General features: G+C 50.0%; 1 protein-coding gene and 1 long non-coding RNA gene across 3 annotated transcripts in view; one reads left to right on the plus strand and one right to left on the minus strand.

Moving 5' to 3' along the window:
- Nucleotides 1-21,661, plus strand: part of PICK1 (protein interacting with PRKCA 1) — a 75,579-nt gene that overhangs the window by 10,149 nt on the left and 43,769 nt on the right. The window lies entirely within an intron of this gene.
- Nucleotides 12,967-20,408, minus strand: LOC140843642 (uncharacterized). The gene is made up of 2 exons (XR_012121602.1): nucleotides 19,379-20,408; nucleotides 12,967-17,425 (listed from the first exon to the last, which is right to left on the minus strand). It is a non-coding gene; the product is annotated as an uncharacterized lncRNA (long non-coding RNA).

The raw sequence follows: 21,661 nt of genomic DNA on the forward strand, positions 1-21,661 counted from the left end.
TGAAATGCCAGCTTGGGCTCCGAGTTGTACCCTTATGTCCCCAGGTCCATTGGCCTGGCTGCAGGTCCAGTGCAGATACATTCCTGCTGGGAACTGCAGGCATGGTCAGTTGTGTCAGCCTTGGTGGTAGCCTGAGGGTGAGGTCCTGCAGGCCTCCATATATCTTGAATGTTACGGCCTAACGAGGGCATTTGAGAAGGTCCAGGTCAAACTCCTAGAGGCTGAGGCCTGGGCGGGCACCCACCTGACCCTAGATCATCTGCCTCCCAGCCCAGGGCCCTGACTCTACCCACAGAGGCCCTCATAGGCCACAGCCAAAATGTACCTAAACTGCATAGGGGCAGAGAGAACTGGAGCCGCCAGGTGGGTGCAAAGGATGAGGGATTTGGGGTGGCCAGAGCAGAGCACCCTGCTTCCTGTCTGTGTGTCTGGTCAGAACTCCTTAGTCTCTCTGAGCCCTGGGGGTGTCATCCGTAAAAGGGGGTCGTCTGACACCTGGCAGCTTGTGAGTGAGAGAAGGTACAGCTGTAAGGTGCCTGGCACAAGAGGAAATCGCTGAGTGCTGTTGTTATTTTTATTGTGATGACGATTATTTTGGGGAATCTGGATGGCTTCCACTGCCCTCGGGCTGAAAGGCACCCTGACATACCATTTGGCGTCTGCATCTGCACCTGGCAGCCTGTGTCCCCTCGGGGGAGGAATCCCGTTGCTGCTTCTCCTCTCCTGTGGTTTCAGTGGGTGTGAGTCTCCTGGGCCCCTAACGCCCCTCATGCCAGTGTCCTTTCCATACCTGGTGACTCATCCTGCTGGTCCTTTTGGGACATGGGGCCCTTCCCCTGACAGCGTGGTGCAGGGACCTTGCACAGCCACTTGGGGCTTTGGAAAGCACTGGGCCTCAGTTTCCTCCTCTGTAACGTGCCAGTCTTCTTTGCAGTGGCTGACTCTGGGCATGTTGGAGCCCAAAGGGATCTTACAGGCTGTTCAACTGTGTCCCCTCATAGCACAGATGGAGAACTTAGTTTTAGAAAAGAGAGAGAGGTACTGAGAGATGAAGAGAACTTGGGGATCCCTCTCCTTTGGGCTAAAGCCAGGACTCCTGAGTCCCAGCCTGAACCCTGCCTCTAGGAACAAGGTGGACCTGGATAATTCCTTTCCCATAACTGGGGTGGGGAGAGAATCAACTGAAATAAAGGAGGCAGAGCCTTGTGTAAACTGTAAAGTGCTGTATATTTGGGGAGTTATTAGGAGGGTCACCTTGGGACCCCTTATGCACATGCTGACTCTCTGGCCTGGAGGTCTGGGAGGAGGATAACAGGCGGGCCAGGCTGTCCCCTTGTTCTTCTATAGACCCTGTGTAGGGATTTAGGGTGACTGATTCCCCAAGCCCAGAGGCTGCTGGACAGCGGCCCCATCCAGAGGAGGTGAAGGGCATTTGAATGTGACATCCTCAAAGCGAAGGGTGGGCTGGTCCCACGGTCTCTGCTCTGGGCTCGGTCCCCTCTCCTGGAGGAGCTCATAGCCTGGTGACCTTGAGCTCCTGAAATAATAAAATTCATTATTTTGGCCCTTGTTGTCAGCACAGTGCCTGACACAGGGAAGGTACTCAGGAAACGTTGATGGGACTGAACAGGGTGATGGCAAGATGAAGCGTATGGAGGTGAGGTCTGCGTCTGCCCGGAAGCAGGAGAACGGATGGGAGCAAGTGAGGATGATGCTTGGCTGTGAGGCCTGCGGAAGGCGGGAGAGGACGAAATCAGACGGTCCTGAGTCCCTTCCTCACTTCCTGTGCCGCCTCTTATTTGCAAGCTAGTGCCCCGCTCTGAGCCCCGTCTTCTTCTCTGTTGGACAGGAATAACAGGATCTATTTCATGGTGTTGTCATGAAGCTCAGGAGAGCTAACACATGGGCACACAGTAGGCCCAAGCTTGTGTGCCCGCTGGTCTCTCAGTGTGACATGAACAGGGAGCTTTGGAGAGAACAGACATAAATTATAGAAATGTTTTAAAGAGACACAGCTGACAGATACACAAATAAATACGAGTTGCATTGTATTCGATTCAAAGAAAAGAAAGATAGATTTTTAGGGGAATTCGTGGATTTATTCATCCTATGGACAGAGCCTGAGCACCTGCTCCATGCCGGATGTCTGCTGGCCACCGGGACATAGAGAGGAATCCGGCACTGCTCCTGACCTTAAGGTCCTGTGGTTCCTCAGAGGAGACAGGTCAGTAAACACCTAATTCACTACACCCAGTGGTGGTCAGCTCTGGGTGGAATCTTCTTACCCTTTGGCAGGGAGGGCTAGAGGCGTTTTATTACCTTACCCCACAAAAATGTTTAAAAACTAAAGAAAAAAGCTTCAAAATAAGCAAAGCAAACATCAAATCAGAACTAATCAAAATTTCAAATGAAAAACCACAAAAAGCTTTAAAGATTTATAGCCAAAACGTCTTTATTTTTAATATGTCACACAAGTACTTTTTAACATGCTTGATATGATATGGGGTCTGTGTGGAACATACAAGGGTCTTATGAAATGGTCCTAAAGCACCAGGAGCTGAGGGTGCTCAGCAAAGGGAGCTGTGCCTAGGACAATCAAAGAGGGCTTCCCGGTGGAGGGGATATTTGGGTCAAACCTTAAAAAGAGACAAGGGTCTGAACAGAGGGAAAAGCAGCCTAGTGGTAATTGAGGTAGAAAGAGGTGCACGAATAAAGGAACAGAGAAAGGAAAGCATGTGGAGAATTTAGGAGACACAGAGGATATTTGGAATGCAACGTAATTTGGACTTAGGGTGCAGAAAGCAGAGGAGGGCAGAGTAACACTAGAAAGGTTGGCAGGGGACTTGAAACTAAGGACAATAGGGAGCCACGGAAAAGTTTTAAGAGGGAGGAGCGGTGGCAACATGGCCAGACTTTCTTAAAACTTCTTTAAAAACTCTTCTAAGGCATTATGGGAGATGCATGGCAGGGAAGGAAGGGAGGTTCTGGAAGAGACTGGAGGCAGGGAGGCCAGTTAGGAGGCTGAAGTGTTAATCCTGGTGAAAGATGCTGAGGACCTGTGCTGGGGCAGGGCCAAAGTGGGAAGAGAAGAGGAGAGATTTGAGAATGGATCAGGCTGTGGCTGGAGTGAAAGGTGCTGGACAGATAGTAGCAACGCCTGCATTTCCCTGAGTGCCCACTGTGGGCCTGGCGCTTTCCACGACGTATCTCAGAGGCAGGCTTCACTTACCTGAACTCTGCCTCCTGTGAACCTTCATCTAACCAGAGTCCTATGTGCCCCATGCTTAAATGACAACATCAAAGAACACATAAGTGATACATATTCATTGTAGACAAATTAGAAAATATGGAGAAACAGAAAGAGGAAAGTCAAATCACTCTTAAGATCATTGTCCAGAGAGCATCCATTTAGGTTTGGTGTAAATATTTCCAAACTTTTCTCTTTAAGTGTGTTCAGCTCTGTGTACATCTGAACGTGTCTGTCTGAACAGCTAAATGCACAGTAGATAAACGTGTCTTTAGACAGAGAACAGGGTAGGTGTTTGGGATGCGTCTGAGTACATCACCTGAGTACACCTGAGTACAACACCTACAGGGTAGGTGTTGGGATGTGTACCTGAGTGTTTGGGTTTATGTCAACTTCATGGTAAGCAAACTCATCTAGGTGCTCAATGGATCTATCAGGAACTGAGAGAAGCAGGTTAAAGTCTCCTATTCCCAACATGCTTCAATTTCTCCCTGAATCTTCCATAGTTTTTGTTTTGTGCATATTTGGTGTGTAAGTATTTCTTTTTAAAATATCTTTATTATGATTAGCTTGTAGCTTTGTAAAGTCCACTTTCTCCTTATTTTTAATGCATTTGGGCTAAATCTAACCTTGTCAGATCACTGGGTTGTAATCTCTGATCATCTGTGTTGGGTCAATATGCCTTTACCATCAGCAAACAAATACACAGTGTAGATATTTAAACGTTTGAACTCCGGAGGCCAACAGAACTGAGCTAGAGTCCCAATTCTGACATTCTCTGGATGTGTAGCCTGGGCAAGTCCCTTAATGTTTCAAACCTCCATTTTCAATGAAGGAGGCTAATGACAACTTCATAGAGTTGTGATTAAAGGAGGAATGTCTTATATTAAAAATAGAAGATTGCTATGCAGACACCCACTGTCTGTAGGGCCTTCTGCTATGGAGAATTCAAGGATTTCTGAGCAGCTGCTTAGAGGATCCGTTAATAAGAGCACATTCACGTGCAGACTTGGTAACAGTTCAGGGGGTGGGGGAAACTTTCTCTTGAGCGGCTGGGAGGAAGGTTGCTGGAGGTTGGAGGATGGAGGTGGGAAGCCCAGGGATCTTTGGGGACAGCTCCTGAGGAAGGAGAAGCTGGGACAGAAGAGTGTGGGGAGGATTGAGCTGGCTGGAGAGGAGATGGGTCAGAGCATGCCCTCCAGGAGTTAGTCCTGATGCACCGTGTGAATGCTGACCAGTGACTGTAGTGGGCTGTGGGTCCCAGGTTTGTGGGGAGGAGATAGGAATATACAAGGCTTGGGAGTCTGTGAGGGCACGTAATGGTGGACCTCTGAATGCCAGGTTCAAGAACTTGGAGTCCCAGTGGGGAACTACATAGGATTTCAGCTCAGGGGCAGTGGAAGCATTGCAGAGCATCTGCAAGCTCACCCCGGGTTGGGTGGGGATGGGGGATGTGGATGGGTACAGGGTGGTGGTGCAGGATAACGTAAGGTAGAAGAGCAGAACTGGCCTGGGGTGCCAGAGATGAGGTAACCCACCAACGAGACATTAAGATGGAAGGAATTTGGTGGCCAGTTGGTCTGTGTAGATGGCAGGCTGAGGGGTTGCCAGGCAGAGTGGGGATGGGAGGGGTGATACCATCTCCTGAAGTGAAGGACTTTCAAGCAGAGCCCCTCCAAGAGAGGTCTGGTACCTTCCCTGGAGGGCTAAGTACAAAACTAAGATAAATACGGGCCTTAGAAATCCATGTAACAATTTGACATAACTGCTATTTCCAAAAGGCTGATTGGCTTTTAGTAATTCATTTTTATTTTACAAAAATATTGGTCTGCAAAGGATTGGTTTTCTGAAAAAAACGAGAATTAGGCTTGAGATGGATTAATGATTGTACATTGAGCATTGACCCCCCTATACTGAATTTTATTGTTGTTAACAACCATTTGATCAATAAATATGAGAGATGCCCTTCCTTCCAGCCAGCTGGAGAAGCACCAGTCTAGATAGACAGCTGGTGTCCATAGAAGGCAATGAGTGGGTGTGTGGGTGGGCGTGCATATGCCCAAGGGGCCTTGAGATTATTCGCAGAGTCAGAGGGTCAGAATGATCACAGGTAGCTGACCATGGTGTCCATCCCGTGGTGAGGGCCATCCTGGAAGCTGTCACTCAGCAACTATTTTTCAAGCACATACTGTGCCAGAACAGGCTCTGTAGGGTGTGTTAATACAGAGGAGAGCAAGCCAGATTTGCCCTTGACCACCTAGAGCTGACACCCTCTCACTCCAGTCCCATTTTGGTGGGGGCAAATCAGCTCTGGGGAGGGGCAGGTGAGGGGAGCAAAGAGCAGCTTTTCCATCCCACCAGGACCATTACTCCCCATATATCCCACCCCCACATAGCCCCCAGCAAGGGCCTGGCTCTGAGCAGGGGTGGAGGGCAAGGGGCAGAGCACGGGACTGGGGTTGGCAGCCGAGGTCCCAGCTCTGTCACTTCTGCTTATGCTGTGGTTCTGGGGAGCTCCGTCACCTCTCTGAGCTCCAGCTTCCTATTCTGCACAATGGGAATCCTGGGGTCTCTGCCCTCACCTCGCAGAGCTGAAATTAAAATGTCTCCCTGATTAGAAAGAGCTCTGAAGAGAGCAGCGGGCTGACTTGGGGTCACTGAGCTCCCAGGGTGGCCCCGCAGGCTCACAAAATCTGGAAGGAACTTGATTTTAACTAGTTACAGGTGCTCCATTTCTCAGTGACTAAAATGGAGAGGTCCCGAGAGGGCAAGGGATGTGCCTGAGGTCAGCAGTGGTGAGCAGCAGAGTGGGACTCGAACGTGACTCCTGACCTGATGTCCAGCACAGGGTGATGGGCACAACCAGGGGCCTGTGGGGGGCAGTGTGGGCAGCTGGATGGCAGGGCACAGGTCTCTGTAGTCCCCGCCTCCCTCCCTCAGTCTCCTGGCAGCATGTGCCCAGGAGATGCTGGGGGGTACCTCCTGAGACAGCAGCAAGCAGAGCGGGATCAGGCTTGCTGACAGGGCAGACCCTGATGGGCTGGCATGGTGGGCAGTTGGCAGGCAGGAGGGGGCACTCAGCTGCAGGGACTGATGTTCAGGGACAAGAGCCCTGACCCTTGAGGATAAGCCAGAAGAAGGGAGGCCGGGGCTCAGAGGTGGTGGGGAGGGTGCAGGGACGCAGGGGAGTGAGGGAGGGGGCCAATGGAGGGTCAGGCTGGCTGAAAACTGGGGAGCAGCCTCCCAGACCCACTTTCATACCTGCAAGATGAGGATGTGAGCAGTGCACCCGGGGGTCCTAGAGGGGAATGAAAGAGGAGGCTTTGGGAGGTCTCCGGCTCCCAAGAAGGTGGGCCTGAGGCCCTCTGGTCCTTAACTGTGCTCATGGGCCTCCCACAGCGGGCCCCCTTAAATACTTGCTGAATAATGACTACTGAATGAATGACGCCTGAGGGAGGGAGGGGAAACAAATGCTAGTTGAAGCCCTGGCAGACTCCTGTCCTGAGGATACTGTGAATCCCTGTGGGCTGCCCTGTGACTGTCAGCAGGATTGGAGCCCCAAGCAGGGTGAGTGTGGCTCCCTTTAGGGCCGTGACAGCATTCCTGCCATCCCTCTTTCACCCTCCTGCTGAGTGAAGCTGGTTATATTTTATGTACCCTTCTCCTCTTCCTCACATCCCTTTGGATCAAGGCAGCATGCACACCTAGAGGAAACCAGGAAGAGTTGTATCCCTGTTGTTACTGTAAGATGCAGTACAACCCCTGGGATTGGGGTTGGACCCCAGGGCCTGGACCCCAGTTGCTAGGAGGAGTCTGGTGGTAGCCATCAGATGTAATCAGTAGTGTGACAAGGTGACAAGAGCGCTGGAGAGGAGATAGCAGAGTATTCTGGTTAAGAGCTAGGCTCTGGAGTAAATGTGTGTGCTTAGTCACTCCATGCCTCAGTTGCCCCATCTATAAAGTGGGCAGAATCATAGTGCCACCTCCGGGGAGTACTGTGATCTATGAAAAGCACCTAGATCAGTGCCTGCTAAGTGTTAACTGTTTCCTTAACACATACTTATTTGATGTCTACTATGGGCTTTCAGACTACATGACTGATACACATTCCTGTTGAGGGAAACAAAGCCCAAAGGAAGTGAATGTCACCTGGTGTGATGGGGGGAGGGTTGGGTAAGGAAAGCACTGTCAGGAGTAGAGACAGGGGTGGCCCGCAGTTTTAGTTGGGGTGAGAAAGGCAGGCCCACTGGAACCCTCCTACACTGCTGGTGGGAATGTCAATTAGTTAACCATTGTGGAAAGCAGTATGGAGGGTCCTCAAAAAGCTCAAAATAGAAATACCATTTGACCCAGGGATTCCACTCCTAGGAATTTACCCAAAGAAAACAAGATCTGAGATTCAAAAAGATATATGCACCCTATGCTTATTGCAGCACTATTTACAATAGCCAAGAAATGGAAGCAACCCAAGTGTCCATTAGTAGATGAATGGATAAAGAAGAGGTGGTACATATACACAATGGAATACTATTCAGCCATAAGAAGAAAACAGATCCTATCATTTGCAACAATATGGATGGAGCTAGAGGGTATTTTGCTCAGTGAAATAAGCCCGGCAGAGAAGGACAAGTGCCAAATGATTTCCCTCATTTGTGGAGTATAACAATGAAGCAAAACTGAAGGAACAAAACAGCAGCAGACTCAGAGACTCCAAGAAGGGACTAGCTGCTACCAAGGGGGAGGGAGGGAGGGAGGGAGAAGGGGACTTAGGGGTATTATGATTGGTACACATGGTGTGGGGGGGTCACGGAGAAGACAGTGTAGCACAGAGAAGACAAGTAGTGACTGTGGTGTCTTACTACGATGATGGACAGTGACATCAGCAGGGTATTGGGGGGGACTTGATAATACGGGTGAATGTAGTAACCACAGTGTTTTTCATATGAAACCTTCATAAGGGTGTATATCAATGATACCTTAACAAAAAAAAAGAAAAGAAAGAAAGGCCCACTAAGAAGGTGGCATTAAGTGAGGCCTGAGGATGCTTGGGCCATCAGGCATTCAGGCGTCTGGGAAAGAACCTTTGGGGCAGAGAGAGAGCCAGGGCCCAGACCATCCGGTGGGAGCATGCCTGGAGACCTGGAGGGCAGCAGCAGTGAGTGAGGGGGCCTGAGAATTGCCTGAGGAGAAGCCACCGAGGTGACTCAGAGGACAGGTGAAGGTGATGATGGCCATGGCTGCCCCAGTGCGGTGGCAAGAAGCAGGTGGATTCCTGGTTGTGTTTGTTTTTCTTTTTTTTATGAATCATTTTTTAATAGCTTTGTTGAGGTATAGTTGACATAAAATAAACTGTGCAGAATAAGATTTGCACTTTGACCAATTTTGACACATCTGTATATACAAATGAATCTATCACCACAATCAAGAAGGTAAACACATCCATCACTCCCAAAACCTTCCTCCTGCCCCTTGGTCATCCCTCCCTCTGCCCTGCCCCTCCCAGGGCAACCACTGCTCTGCCTTCAGACACTGTAGATTGACTTGCATTTTCTGAGTTGTATCTGGATGGAATCCTACAGTATCCAGTCTTTTTGGTTTGGCTTCTTTCACTCAACATAATTGTTCTGAGACTTATCCATGTCACTGTGTGTATTAATAGTTTATCCTTTTTACTACTGAAGAATATTCCATTGTTGGGGTAGACCACACTTTGTTTATCTATTCACCTGTTGATGGATGTTGGGTTGTTTCCAAATTTTGTCTTATTACAAATAAAGCTGCCATGAAACTTTCGTGTACAAGCTGTTGTGTGCATATGCTTTCATTCCTAGCAGGTAAATACTTGGGAGTGGAATGGCTGGGTTGTATGGTAGGCACGAATTTAACTTTTTAAGTAACTAAAAAACTATTTTCCAAAGTGATTGTACCATTTGCAATCCCAGCAGCAGTGCTGGAGAGTTCTAGTTCTTCCACAGACAGGAAAACACCTGGTCTGGTCCTTCTTATTATGGGATGCTAGCCATCCCATAAATACGCAGTGGCGTCGCACATGTAGTGGTTTTATTTGCATTTCCCTGGTGATGCATCAACTTGTGCATCTTTTCATGTACTTGTTTTCCATCTGCATATCATGTTTGGTGAAGTTTCTCTTCAAATCTTTTGCGCATTTAAAAAAGTAGGTTTTTGCTTCTTTATTATTGAGTGTTGAAAGTTCTTTATATATTCTGATTATGAAGTCTTTTATTAGGTATACACTTTGTAAATATTTTCTTCCAGTCTTTGTCTTATCTTTTCATCCTCTTAACGGTGTCTTTTGAGGAGCAAAATCTTTTTGTTTCAAGGAAGTCTACTTTGTTAATTTTGTATTTTATGGGTTATACATTGAATGTTGTATCTACGAAATCTTTACCTAACTAGCATACTATACCAAAGACTTTCTCCTGTATTTTCTTCTAGAATCTTTATACTTTTAGATTTTACATTTAGGTCTGTGATCCATTTTGAGATAGTTAAAAAATATGTATTTATTATATGTATTTTTTTTATATATAATACACACACACACATATATATATAGTGTGAGATAAAGGTCAAGGTTCATTTTTTTGCAAGTGGCCATTCAATTGTTTGAGTACCATTTGTTGAAAAGGCTCTTGTTTTCCTGTTGACTTGTCTTTTGCACCTTTGTTGAAAATCAGTCCACCATATGTATGGATCTATTCTTGGGCTCTCTCTGTTCCCATGGATTTATATGTCTTTCCTTCCACTAATACCACACAGTCTTGATGAGTGTAGCCTTATAATAAGTCTAGAAATCAAGCAGTGTAATTCCTCTGATTTTGTTCTTTTTCAAAATTGTTTTGACTGTTCTAGATCATTACATTTCCACATAAATTTTGGACTCAGCCTTTCAATTTCTTCTTAATAGCTTGCTGGGATTTTTATTGGGATTGGGTTAAATCCACAGAACAATTTTGGGGAGAGTTGATATCTTAACAATATTGAGCCTTTCAATCCATGAACATATCTCTCCATTTATTTATGTCTTCCTTAATTTCCCTCAGCAGTGTTTTATAGGTTTCATCTTTTGTCCCACTTATCCCCATGTATTTCATATTTTTGTGCTGTACTAAAAGGTAGGCTTTATTTATTTTACTTTTTAGTTTGGAATAATTTTAGACTTACAGAAGAGTTGTAAAGATAATATAGAGAGTGCCTGTATATCCTTCACCCAGCTTCCTCTAATGTCCTTTTTTTGTTCCAGGACCCAAGCCAGGCTCCCACATTCCTTTAGTTGTCATGTCTCCTTGGTCTCCTCCCATCTGTGACAGTCCTCACTCAGTCTTTCCTTGGGTTTCATGACCTTGACATTTTTTAGAGAGTATTGGTCAGGCATTTTGAAGAATATCCCTCAATTTGTTTTTTTCTGATGTCTTCTCATGGTTAGATGGAAGGTATGGGTTTTGGAGAAGAATACTGTGTAGGGAACTGTACTCTTCATCATATCATGTTAGGGATATGCCTTAATAGGGATGTCAACCTTGATCACTTGGTCAAGATGGTGTTTGCCAGGTTACTCCACTGTAAAGCTATTATTTTTCCTTTTTAATACTCTTATCTCCTAGAAGTAGGTCTCTAAGTCTGGCTTACAATCAAGGTGAGGAGAATTAAGCTCCACCTCCAGTACTACAGGGTTTATTCTAGTCTTTCCCCATTGCTTATTTGTAATTTCTTTCCCTGGCTCTCGTTATCTGCAGTATATTTACCTATTTGTTTAAACTTTGTATACATGTAAAATAGTCTCAGAATTGCTAACCCATGCCTTGTGAGAAACTAATTTACCAGCTAGGGTACAGCATTTGGGTACAGTTTTTTTTTTTTTTTGTCTCTAGCTTTGCAGTATCAACTAAAAACATTCTTGTAGAAAGTCACTTAGGTCTGGTCCTTCCCCACCCTCTTTAGTGTCATTATGTCATGACTTTGTAAAATAAATGTATCCCTAAGTGTTTCACATTCTATGGTTTTATTTTAAATGATATGTAAAAAATCTGAATTTATGATTGTTTTTGCTAGTTTATAGAACTACAACTTATTTTTTTGCATATTGACCTAGTACTTGCAACCTTGTTAAACTCATGCATTTTTTATAGAAGATTTTTTTTGTAGATTATTTAGGATTTTCTATATGGATGATTATGTTGCCTGTGAATAAAGGTAGTATTACTTCTTCCTTTCCAATCTGTATGCCTTCTATTTCATTTTATTGCCTTATTGCACTGGCTCAGATTTCTAGTACAATTTTTAATTGAAGTGAGATTGGACATTCTGGATGTGTTTTGATGATAAAACTAACAGGATTTCCTAAAGGACTGGAGTTTAGTGATAATTATGAACACTGACTTTCCTGTTGAAGAAAGAGTTGGTGCTCACAGAAGGGGCCTGGGACCTCAGCAGGGGTGGTGGGTATGATTTGTGGGAGAGCAGGGGGTGGTTGGGTGTTATTGGGAGGCCCTTGCTCAGTAGAGGTGAGAGGTGGGGGGTGCCCAGGAGATTTTCCTATGCATCTTCCTTCTTCCAGTTTAGGTTTAAATGTGAAGAGACTAAGGATTCCTTGTGATTTTTCTTTTTCCTTTTTTTTTTTAAGGAGGGAAGATGGTCTAAAGCCTATTGGTGGATCAGCCCCCAAATCAATCCCAGATTCTCCATTTCAGCTGCCCATCCCAAAGCAGGGGAGTAGACAGGAAAGATTCCTGGATTTGGAGTATGGCACCCTGGGTTGGAATCTCTGGCTCTGTAAAAGCCAGCTGTGTGACCTGAGGGGACTCCCAACCTCAGCTGGGACCGAAGCCCCGGGTGGTTGTGAAGTGAACCTCAGTAATAATAAGGGTCATGCCTGTTGAATCTTCCATATGCCAGGCTCTGTTCTAAGTACCTAATTTCTACCATTTAATCTTCCCAAGTACTCTGTGGGATAGGTGTCGTTATCCTTTTAGTAATGAAGCTTGGGTAAAACGGTGGCAAAGGATCTGCTTGCCAGCCTCTGCTGGGAACTGGGCATACTTCTGCTTTTGCCACCTGCTCAGCATACCACCTCCTCCTCCCAGAGCTCTGCCCTGTCTGTCCTTCCTATACCTGCCCAGCTCCACCACCACCACCAGGCCCACTTCCCTGGGCTCCCCCAAACTAGGGACTATGGCTTGCTCATCCTTACACCCCAGCAGCCAGCAAGGGGACTCGGAGCGCCCACTAGGGCATCAGCAATCTGGCCCTGGACGCACAGCCCAGGCAGCAGCCCAGGTCGCCTCTCATAGAGCCCGTTGTGGGCTCTGGCCACACCCTTGAGGGTCATTAAGAAGTCCTCCTGCAATGAGGCCGGCACTCCAGACAAAGCCCCTGGCCTGAAGGCATCGTGGAGCCCACTCCTCCTCTGCTGACACTACCAGCCTGCCCCAGGATGCTCCAGGAAGTGCTGCGCATGACACCCGCCCCCACCGCCACCTCCCAGAGAAGGGACCATTGTGTCCGAAGGGTTAACGAGGGATGTGAGGAAGGGGCCCTTTAGCCATGATGCCCTCTGACCTTTCATAAATCAGAGGGGCTGGGGGTGAGGGGGCTGCTTGGCAGGACTTGGTGGGATGGGGGCTTAGAAGCAGCTGCGCGCGACGTTGACATTGTTCCCACCATTCTAAGTGCAACAAATCCCTCTATTGTGTTCCTGGTTTATCTGGTTCCTCTTGTTTATTAGCAGGGCTTCTTTGGCAGCGGTTCCAGCCCTGGGCGGGTGGAAAGAGTGCTGGCACGCACCGCGGGGGGAGGGGGCCGGGTGGGGGCCGCCGTCAATGCCCGCATTGTCCCCGCGCTTTTTGTTTCTACTGTAATGACATGTTGGAAGAGAGAGAGGAGGAAAAAAAAGACGTGAGTTGGGGAGGGAAGAGGAGGGCAGAAAAGAAAGAGGGAGCGAGGGCCCTGGTGTGGATTGATGTCTGGGCCTGGGCGGATGTGCCGGCAGCTGGGCGGCCGGTGGATGGAGCCAGGCTGGGGTGCCCGGGGGCGGCGGCGCGAGGGGCTATCCAGCCCCCCACCCTGGCCTCTGCTGCCTGGCACCAGGTCCCCCCACCATCCTCCAGCCCTTCTCGGGCAGCTGTGGGGCTGTGCCAGAGTGGGGCAGGTGCCAGGGTCTGGGGTCCACATCCTGACGTTCCCCTGCTTGGCTGTGACACTCAAGGCAGGCCGCTTCGCCTATTTGGGTCTTGGTGTCCAACGTCTGCAAAATGGGGATGCTGGGGAAGAAAGGCTATTCTGGCATTTTGGAAACGGTGGTGTGTCTTCCCCAGTCCCACATCTGTCTTGAGCCTGGGACAGAGAGGGGACTCACAATGGACGGAGAGCCCAGCACTGCTCCGGAGCGAGAGTGCCCAAGGCCAGCTCAGCAAGGCAGGCCTCTTCTCCATCTAGGCCTGGTCCAGGAAATGGGTGGGGCAGGGGAGAGGTGGAGGAGCACGGGAGGGCGGGGCTCCGGTTCCGTCTGGCCCGGCCGGGCCTCTGGGGCCCTTCCAGGTCTGGCTGCTGCGTTGACGGGGAGAGCTCAGGGCACCTGAAGGAGGCATGAGTTCCCCTTTGTATGTCGGGGTTCTCAGAGGGGCCGCAGTCCTTCCCCCGCCACCTCCGGTAGGCCTCTCTGGAGCACAAGCCGACGAGTCCTCTGCCTCTGCCGCCACGCTTCCAGGGACGCGGAGCCCCGCCCTCCACATGCAGTTCATTCTGTCCTTGCCCAGCCAGGCTTTTGGGAATTTCTTTCTGAAATCTGTCTTCTATAGCATCTTTCTTTCTGTTCCAGTTCTATTCATTGGAACCACATGGAATAAGTTAAGCCTCCCTGAGAATTGGTTTCCTTACCTACAAACGGGAATGATTGTCCCTGCCCTCCTGCCATTTAGCAAAGGCTGTTGCAGGGATTCTGTGGAAGGTTCTCCAGATCCTCCCGGCCCTTGGCTAGGATTTTCCGTCGTTGGGAAAAGGACGAGGACCATTCCTTATGGAAATAGAGACCGAGTTTTCAGAGTGGACTGGCTTAGGATTAGCGATCAGGCTGTAGTCAGTGTCAGGGCTCAGGCTATAGCTGGGGTAAAAGTTCATTCTGGGAGAGGCCAAGGGCTCAGTCTGGAGTCAAGATTGGGGCTCAAGCTGGGCCAGGTAAGAGTTCATTCTGGGGTCAGGATCAGGGTTGCCTAGGGTTTGGAAGAGTACTGTTTAGAGGCAGTGTCAGGGATAGCTTATTCTGGAGTTGGGGTAATGGCTCAGTCTGGGGCCAGGGCTCAGGCTGTGACCATAGTGTTTATTTTGGGGGGTCAGGATCAGGCTCTAGCCTATGGCTAAGGTCAAGTCTTATAAGCATTCATTTTGGGTTTAGGGTCAGGCTGCAGGCTGGGGTTAGGGTCAGGGTCAGGGTCAGGGTCAGGCTTTAGGCCCAGGCTGGGGTCAAGGCTCAGGCTATCACCCAAATCGAGAGACAGTCTCTAACTAGAGTCAAGTCTCCATGTGTGGCTGGTCTGGGGTCAGGGCTCAGCTGTGATGTGGGGCAGGACCTAGACTGAGGCTGTGTCTTTGACTATTAGGTGACCTGGCTTGGAGCTGGACTCCTAAATATGCAATTTTCGCACCTTGCTCCCTAATAGCTCAGCTCACCAAGGCTTTCCATGGCAGTCTCCAATCTCTCGAAATTGTCTCCAGACCTGGCAGCGCCAGTATGTGCCGGGAGGGCACAGCAGAGAGGGGGCTGAGGCGGGAGGGCGTCATCTCTGCTGGCAGCCCATGGGAGGAGACTGGGACATGGTCTGTGTGCAGAGGAGCTGGGGGTCAGATGTGGAGGACAGGGGTCTCCAGAGGGTCAGGATGGCCTGGGCAGGGGAAACCCTGACTCTCCAGGGGCACAGAACCAGGCCCCTGGCCTCAGGATTTCCAGCAGATTCCTGAGGGTGGATTGTAGCAGAAGGGTGCTCTCAGGGGCACGTGACCCTTCCTCCTGTGCACATGTGCAGACACACCTTGTTTGGTGATGTGTGAATGTGTGTGTAGGCGTGTGTTCATGCGTACCAGTAGGTGTCTGTAGGACATACTTGTGCTTGTGTGTGTGTGCGCGTGCCATGTATATACTTATGTCTGGGGGTGTGCAGTGACTGTACATGTGCTGGGGGCATGTGCGTGGCTGTGGGCAGGGTCAGGCTGGGTGTAGAATGCACCTTTTTCTACCCTCTTCAACCCTCCATCCTCAAGCTGCTGGTGCCCCTTCTTCAGTCTCCACCTTGGTGTCCTCTGAGGGTCCTGGCCATCCCACATAACTGGCAGCTGAGCCCTGCACAACCCATCAGCTGGTACTCTGTGACCCACTGCCTGGTAGCAGGAGACATTTCAGAAGCAGCCTTTTCTGGAACAGTCCATGACCTCATCAAGGACCTTCTCAAGAGATGATGGGGAAGTAAGATTCAGTTTGGGGTCATGGTTTGACCCCTGTCAACCACACACCTTTCTCCCAGATCACCCAAGCACAGTTAAGCACCAGCTAAAACTAGCAACAATGGGTGCAGAGTGGGGGGACCAGTTGAGGTCCAGCCATTGTCAGGGAGGAAAGTGGCATTCCCTGGTCACGTGAGTGGAGCCCACAGCAGCCCAGGTCTTCTGTGGCCTTTTTAAAAGGTCTGATAGGACCTAAAGGTTTCCCACAGCCTCCCCACCCCTATTGCCACTGTTTCCTTGGTTCTCTTCTGCTATCACCATCCAGGGGCCTAATGGGAGGGAGGAAGCCCCTTCAAAGTCTCTACCCCTTGTCTTCTCTGTGTTCTCCTTCTCCTTCTCTATCTCAGCCCCCACCGCACCCCCAAACCTCAGGGATTTCTTTCTGATCTGAGGGTCAGCTGCCCATTCACTTATCTCGGGGTCAGGGTCATTGTAGTGTCAGCACCAGAAGGGACCCAAGTGTCACTCATGCCTGTGCAGCCACGAATGCAGGCTCCTCTGTGTGTGTGCCTCCTGGCCCCTCACTCAGAACATTTGCTGAGCCCTGCTGTATGCCACCCAGCTGAGGGTCTAGGGCACAGAGGACCATGCTCAGGGAGTCCTCTGCCACCTCGGGGGATAATAAGCAGCAGGGGAAGGCTAGGTTCTAGGAGTGCCCAGCTGGGGAAAGGAGACCTTGAACTAAGGTGTTAGGGAAGGAGGAATTGGCTAGGTAGGGTGTGTGGGACAGCCCAGAACTTGCTGATAAAGAGGGAACTTGGCCATGAGGTTGCCTTTGCCAGGCTCTTTCTTGTGTTTTGGTGAGAGGAACTCTAGTAAAAACAGCACAGGTTTGGCGTTAGACCTAGGCAGGTTGAGTCTTGTAGCCCTGTGACCTTGATGAAGCTCATGAACCTCTCTGAACATCAGTTCCATCATCTATAGAAGAGGGGATGGCATCTGTGTGTAGGAAGTGGTGTGAAAATGATAGTCACACTTCTCCCATCTGTTAAATGGGGCCGTAAGACTTCACTACTCCAGTGGTCTAAGCAACTAACTTTTTTGATTGTGCATGCTTCTTAGTAAACACTTGGGGCACAAAGTCCCAAGACAGGTACAAACATCCCTTACTATCAGAATTTGTTTGCCTACTGAGTTTGCATTACTGAGGACCAGGTTTGATTACTGAGACCATTAGTGAAATCTGTTGGGTCCCTGAGTTTTGGATAGTGAAGAATATAAGAAAGAATGTCTCAGAACCTATTTATTTCCTGAGTCAGACCTTGAGGCATATGTTTGTTTATTTATTTATAAGTTATATACATGTGCTACTACGTTAAACACAAACAAAGTAGAAGTTTCAAATGAATGACAATAAAAATAAAAATGGAAAAAAATCCGAATATTCTCTTTCTCCACCTCACTGGGTCATGTTGTGTTTCCCTCGTGGTGTCCCATCCCTCTTGGAAGAATCCTGGACTGGAGCAGGGGTGTTAAGGGGAAGGACGCACCAGACTGGGTAGTCCAGAGGGCAGGAGGGGCTGCAGGGACCTTGTCACAGGAGATGTTTGTTCACCAACACGCTACACTGCATCTGTCCCATGCACACCATGTGCAGGCCAGGGGGCCTGAGGAGGAGTCAAGACGTCTGCCTGAGTGAAGTCAGAGATGTCTGTTCATCTTTTTCTATTATTCAAAACAATTACACAGTAAGAAACTGTTTCTTAAAATCTAAAAAGAACTTCTTGAAAAACCATCAGTGCCTAGTACCTTTTTACCCCCAGGGGTAAAATATACATAGCGTAAAATTTACCATCTCAATCATTTTTAGCCATACAGTTCAGTGTCATGAAATACACTGTTGTGCAGCCATCACCACCATCCATCTCCAGATCTTTTTCATCTCCCCAAACTGACACTCAATCCCCAGTTAAACAATAATTCCCATTCTCCCTCTCCCAGCCCCTGATAACCACTTCTACTCTCTGTGTCTATGAATTTAAGTACTGTAGGTACTTCATATGAGTGGAATAATATACTATTTTTGCTTTTGTTTCTGTTTTCTTTCACTTAGCACAATGTCTTCAAGGTCCACCCATGTTGTAACCTGTGTCAGAATTTCATTATCTTTTACACCTGAATAATATTTCACTGTATGTATGTACCACATTCTGTTTGTCCGTTCATCTGTTGATGGACACTTGGGTCATTTCCACCTATTACTATTGTTAGCGATGCTGCCCTGAATGGGCAGATATTTGTTCCAGACCCAGCTTTCAATTCCTGCTACCTTTTACAGGAGAATCCTTTGACTTCCCATGGTTTGGGATCTAGTGACCACAGTTCTGTGAATTACATCATGAGGACTGTTACAGATGTATGTGGGAGCACAAGACAACGCTATGGTGGTGCAGGAAGGCAGGGGAAGGGGCAAATGGGGGACCAGCACTTGGCGGCTAACTCAGGCTCCCCCTGGCAGGCCAGGCGGAGACAGCAAAGGGCGGAGGGTGGAGGGAAGGTGATGGGCCAGCAGGTGGCTTGATGGAGCTGAAGAGCAGGGTGTGGAGGAGAATGGCAGCGGAGAGAAGCGGGGAGATCAGACCGCAGAGGGTGTGGGTGGCCCTGTGAGGAATCTGGGTTTCTCCTGGAGAGAAGAGGCCGTGAAGACCCCTGGATAAAGGGGAAGAGGTACTCACCTGGTAAGCCTTGCTCCACCCCCGAGCCCGACCCAGCTGCCGGGACCACCTTGAACCCAGGGAGTCCGGGGAAGAGGAAGCCTCCTCACAGGGGCTGTCTCCCTCCTTGGTGTCTCCTGGCCTCTGGGAGGCCCCATCGAGTGAAGGGGCCTGGTCTCCTTTCGGTCCCTGTCGCCTCCTGGGAGGAAGCTCTCCAGGCTGCCTGGCCTCTTCACACATTTCACATTTCAAAGTTTAGCTCAATCTCCTTTCCTAAGAAACATTCCATATGTGATCCCTTCACTGCAGACACACGTGCACATACACACACTTGCTCACACACCCACTCATTTGTGTACTCACACACACTCATGTGCACAAGCATTCACACACTTATGCATGTACTTGCACACAAATACAACACACCCACATGCATGCACACACTCATTCACACTATACACCCCTACACATGTACACTTGCAGACAACCACAGCATGTACTCATAGATGTGCACATTCTCCCCCATATGCATGCACACACAACACCCATGTATTTACACAATTGCTTGTGCACACTCATGCACACACTAATACAAACTTACTCATACACATGCACACACATGACCACAATACCTACACTCACACACAATGTGTCTCATATACACAATCTCCCCTTCTGTCACTCCCATTCCCCTCTCCCATCTGCTATTTCCACACTTGTCTGGACCAGAACTAACATTTGCTGAGATCCTGCCGGGGCTCAGCCAGGGGGTCTGGCTCTTTCTGTGTCTTCTCAGGACGGCCTTCCTGGGTGGACATTACCTCCCATTGCACAGATGCACTAACTGAGCCTGGGGAGCTGGTGGGGCCAATACCCGAATGCAGGGAGTCGGGGCCCTCACTCTGCACCTTCCTTCTCGCCCTTCTCACGCCAGCTCATTGTTTTTTCAATGTCATGAACTCACTTGGTCAAGGTGGCAAGCCATAGTTTCTCTTCCCCTTGTGTCTCTTACTGGGGCTGGAACTCTGAAGGGGCTCAATAAACTCTCTTCAATCAATGACTGAATTCTGACATCACAGAGGTGGTCTCAGGAGCCTTGGTTGTGTCCTTGTCCTGTCCCTTCTACCTGGCGGGTCCTCTCATCCCACTCTCAGACTCACCTTTCCGGGCCCCGCCTGGGGCCGCCCTCAGGAAACCCCTCTGAATGTGCTGTCTTCCGTGTTTGCGTCCCTCAGTTGGGACTACACCTCTCCGTGGGACTCTTTATGATAACTGTTGATCGACAGTCACCTCCGGGGGTTAGGGGCTCCCTGGGAACAGGGCTATCTCTGATCCACCTTTGGGGGCCCAGAGATGCTCCCAGGGCCCACAGACAGCAGGCTCCTGGAGCCTGTGCCTGGATGGAAGCACTGCACAGAATCCCGAATCTTCTCTGTTACGTGCACTTGGTTCAGTTCCGGGGCTACAGGGCCTCTCCTGCCTGCTTCTGGGAGATGACTTCAGCAGAAGACTCTGTGTGCCTCTGCTGTGCCTCCCTTTGTGCCTACTCATGCTGGTCCTCACACCCTAGTTTGGGAGGAGGCGGGGTTTGCTTGGCGCCCTGTTCATCCTCCTGGGCACTGAAGCTGTGAGTGGGCAGCTTGTGAGCAGAGCCTTCTATGTGGTGCCCACAGCAGCCGGCTTGGTTGACCTTGGGAACCCAGCGCCCCTTCCCTTCCAGCATAGCCAAGGCAGCGGGTACAGGTGAGAGAGTCTGAGAGACTGGGGGTCAGCCCTCTGCAAGCCAGCACTCACTCTGCTGTAGTCATGCCACCTCCCCGGCCTCAGTTTCCCTCTCTGTACCACCAAGGAGTTCGTCTCCTGACCCCAGGGCACTCCCCAGCTGTGTCCTTCTGCAACTGTGAGATCCTGAGAGAAGAGGCGGGAAGGCGAGATGGCCCCTCTTTCCTCACCGCCTCTCCCTGTCCCCCAGGGTCACCCCAAAGCCACCCCTCCTCCGGCTCCCTGGAACTTCCCTGCAGCTGCAGGCCTGGTGAGACAATTGGGTGTTTTAGAGAAATACATTTTTGGGCTAATTTGCCATGCATAAGTGTTTCTCTTACCCTTTAAAGGCAGAGAACAAAGAGGCCTTTCTGCACCCAGGCAGGCTGCTGGGGAGGGGACCGCAGCTGTACTGGGCCTGCGACCCTCCTCCCTCCCTCATCCTTATGAGCGCCCCACCACGCCCCCCACTGCCCCCCAGGAGAGACAGCCTGGACTTTCCCAGCCTCCCCCAGCCCCTGCCCAAGTCGCCTCTGAGGCCCCTCTGGCCCTGCCCTGCCCCAGCCCCCACCCTCCCACCAGCTGCCCCAGGCAAGAGGGAAAGTGTGCGTGGGTGGGAGATGGATGGGGAGGGGGCATGCAGGGAGAGAGTGCGTGGGAGATGGATGGGGAGGAGGCATGCAGGGAGAGAGCAGCTTTGCATGAGGCTCGCTGGGGTGGTGATGGCCTGGCTGGGTGTGTGTCAGAGTTCCTGTGTGGTCACGGGGTGCACCATGGTGGCAGACATCAGGTGAATCAACAGCGTCTGGGGGGATGTGGCAGTCCCTTCCTTCCTTCGCCTGTTCATTCATTTAACTAAACTCTGCTGAGATCCCCCCACAGGTGCGCTGATGATTACAGTAAAGCACGCTGTTCATGAACTTCTCAGCAGGTGACATCCATGAGGAGGTGACACCTACTGAAAGAACTGCATGGACAAAGGCGCAGGGGCATGAAGTGCAGGTGTGCTGTCCTGCGTGGGGAGGCGCCCTTGTGCATAACGAGGGGGAAAGGGGCTGAGAGTGCTTCCCTTGCTGGTGGCGATGGCCCTGCAGCCGGTGGGCTCTGCCCCAGGCCCTCCCTGGCCGCAGTTCACCTTCCACACCTTTGCTCAGGATGTTTGTTCTGCCTGGATCCCTCTTGTCTCACTCTTCTCCGTTCTGAGGTCATACCTCCCCTCTCTTGGGGGCCTCTCCTAGCTCCGGATCCCCCTCCATCAGGACCAGGGCACTCAGTGGTTCTTGTCTGTCTCCCCGCCATACATCCAGAGACACCAAGTGCACCACTCCCATATGCACACCTGCACCTGGAGGGCTGCGAGCTGCTTTCTCCCTGTCCGCACCCTCCCCACATTCTCATGAGCTCACTGAGGGCAGGGGCCGTGGGTGTCTTCCCAGCACCCAGCACAGGGTGGGCGCACAGCCCTGCGCGCTCAGGAAAGGAAGTC

Source organism: Manis javanica, chromosome 10, assembly GCF_040802235.1.
Source record: "Manis javanica isolate MJ-LG chromosome 10, MJ_LKY, whole genome shotgun sequence".
NCBI lineage: Eukaryota > Metazoa > Chordata > Mammalia > Pholidota > Manidae > Manis > Manis javanica.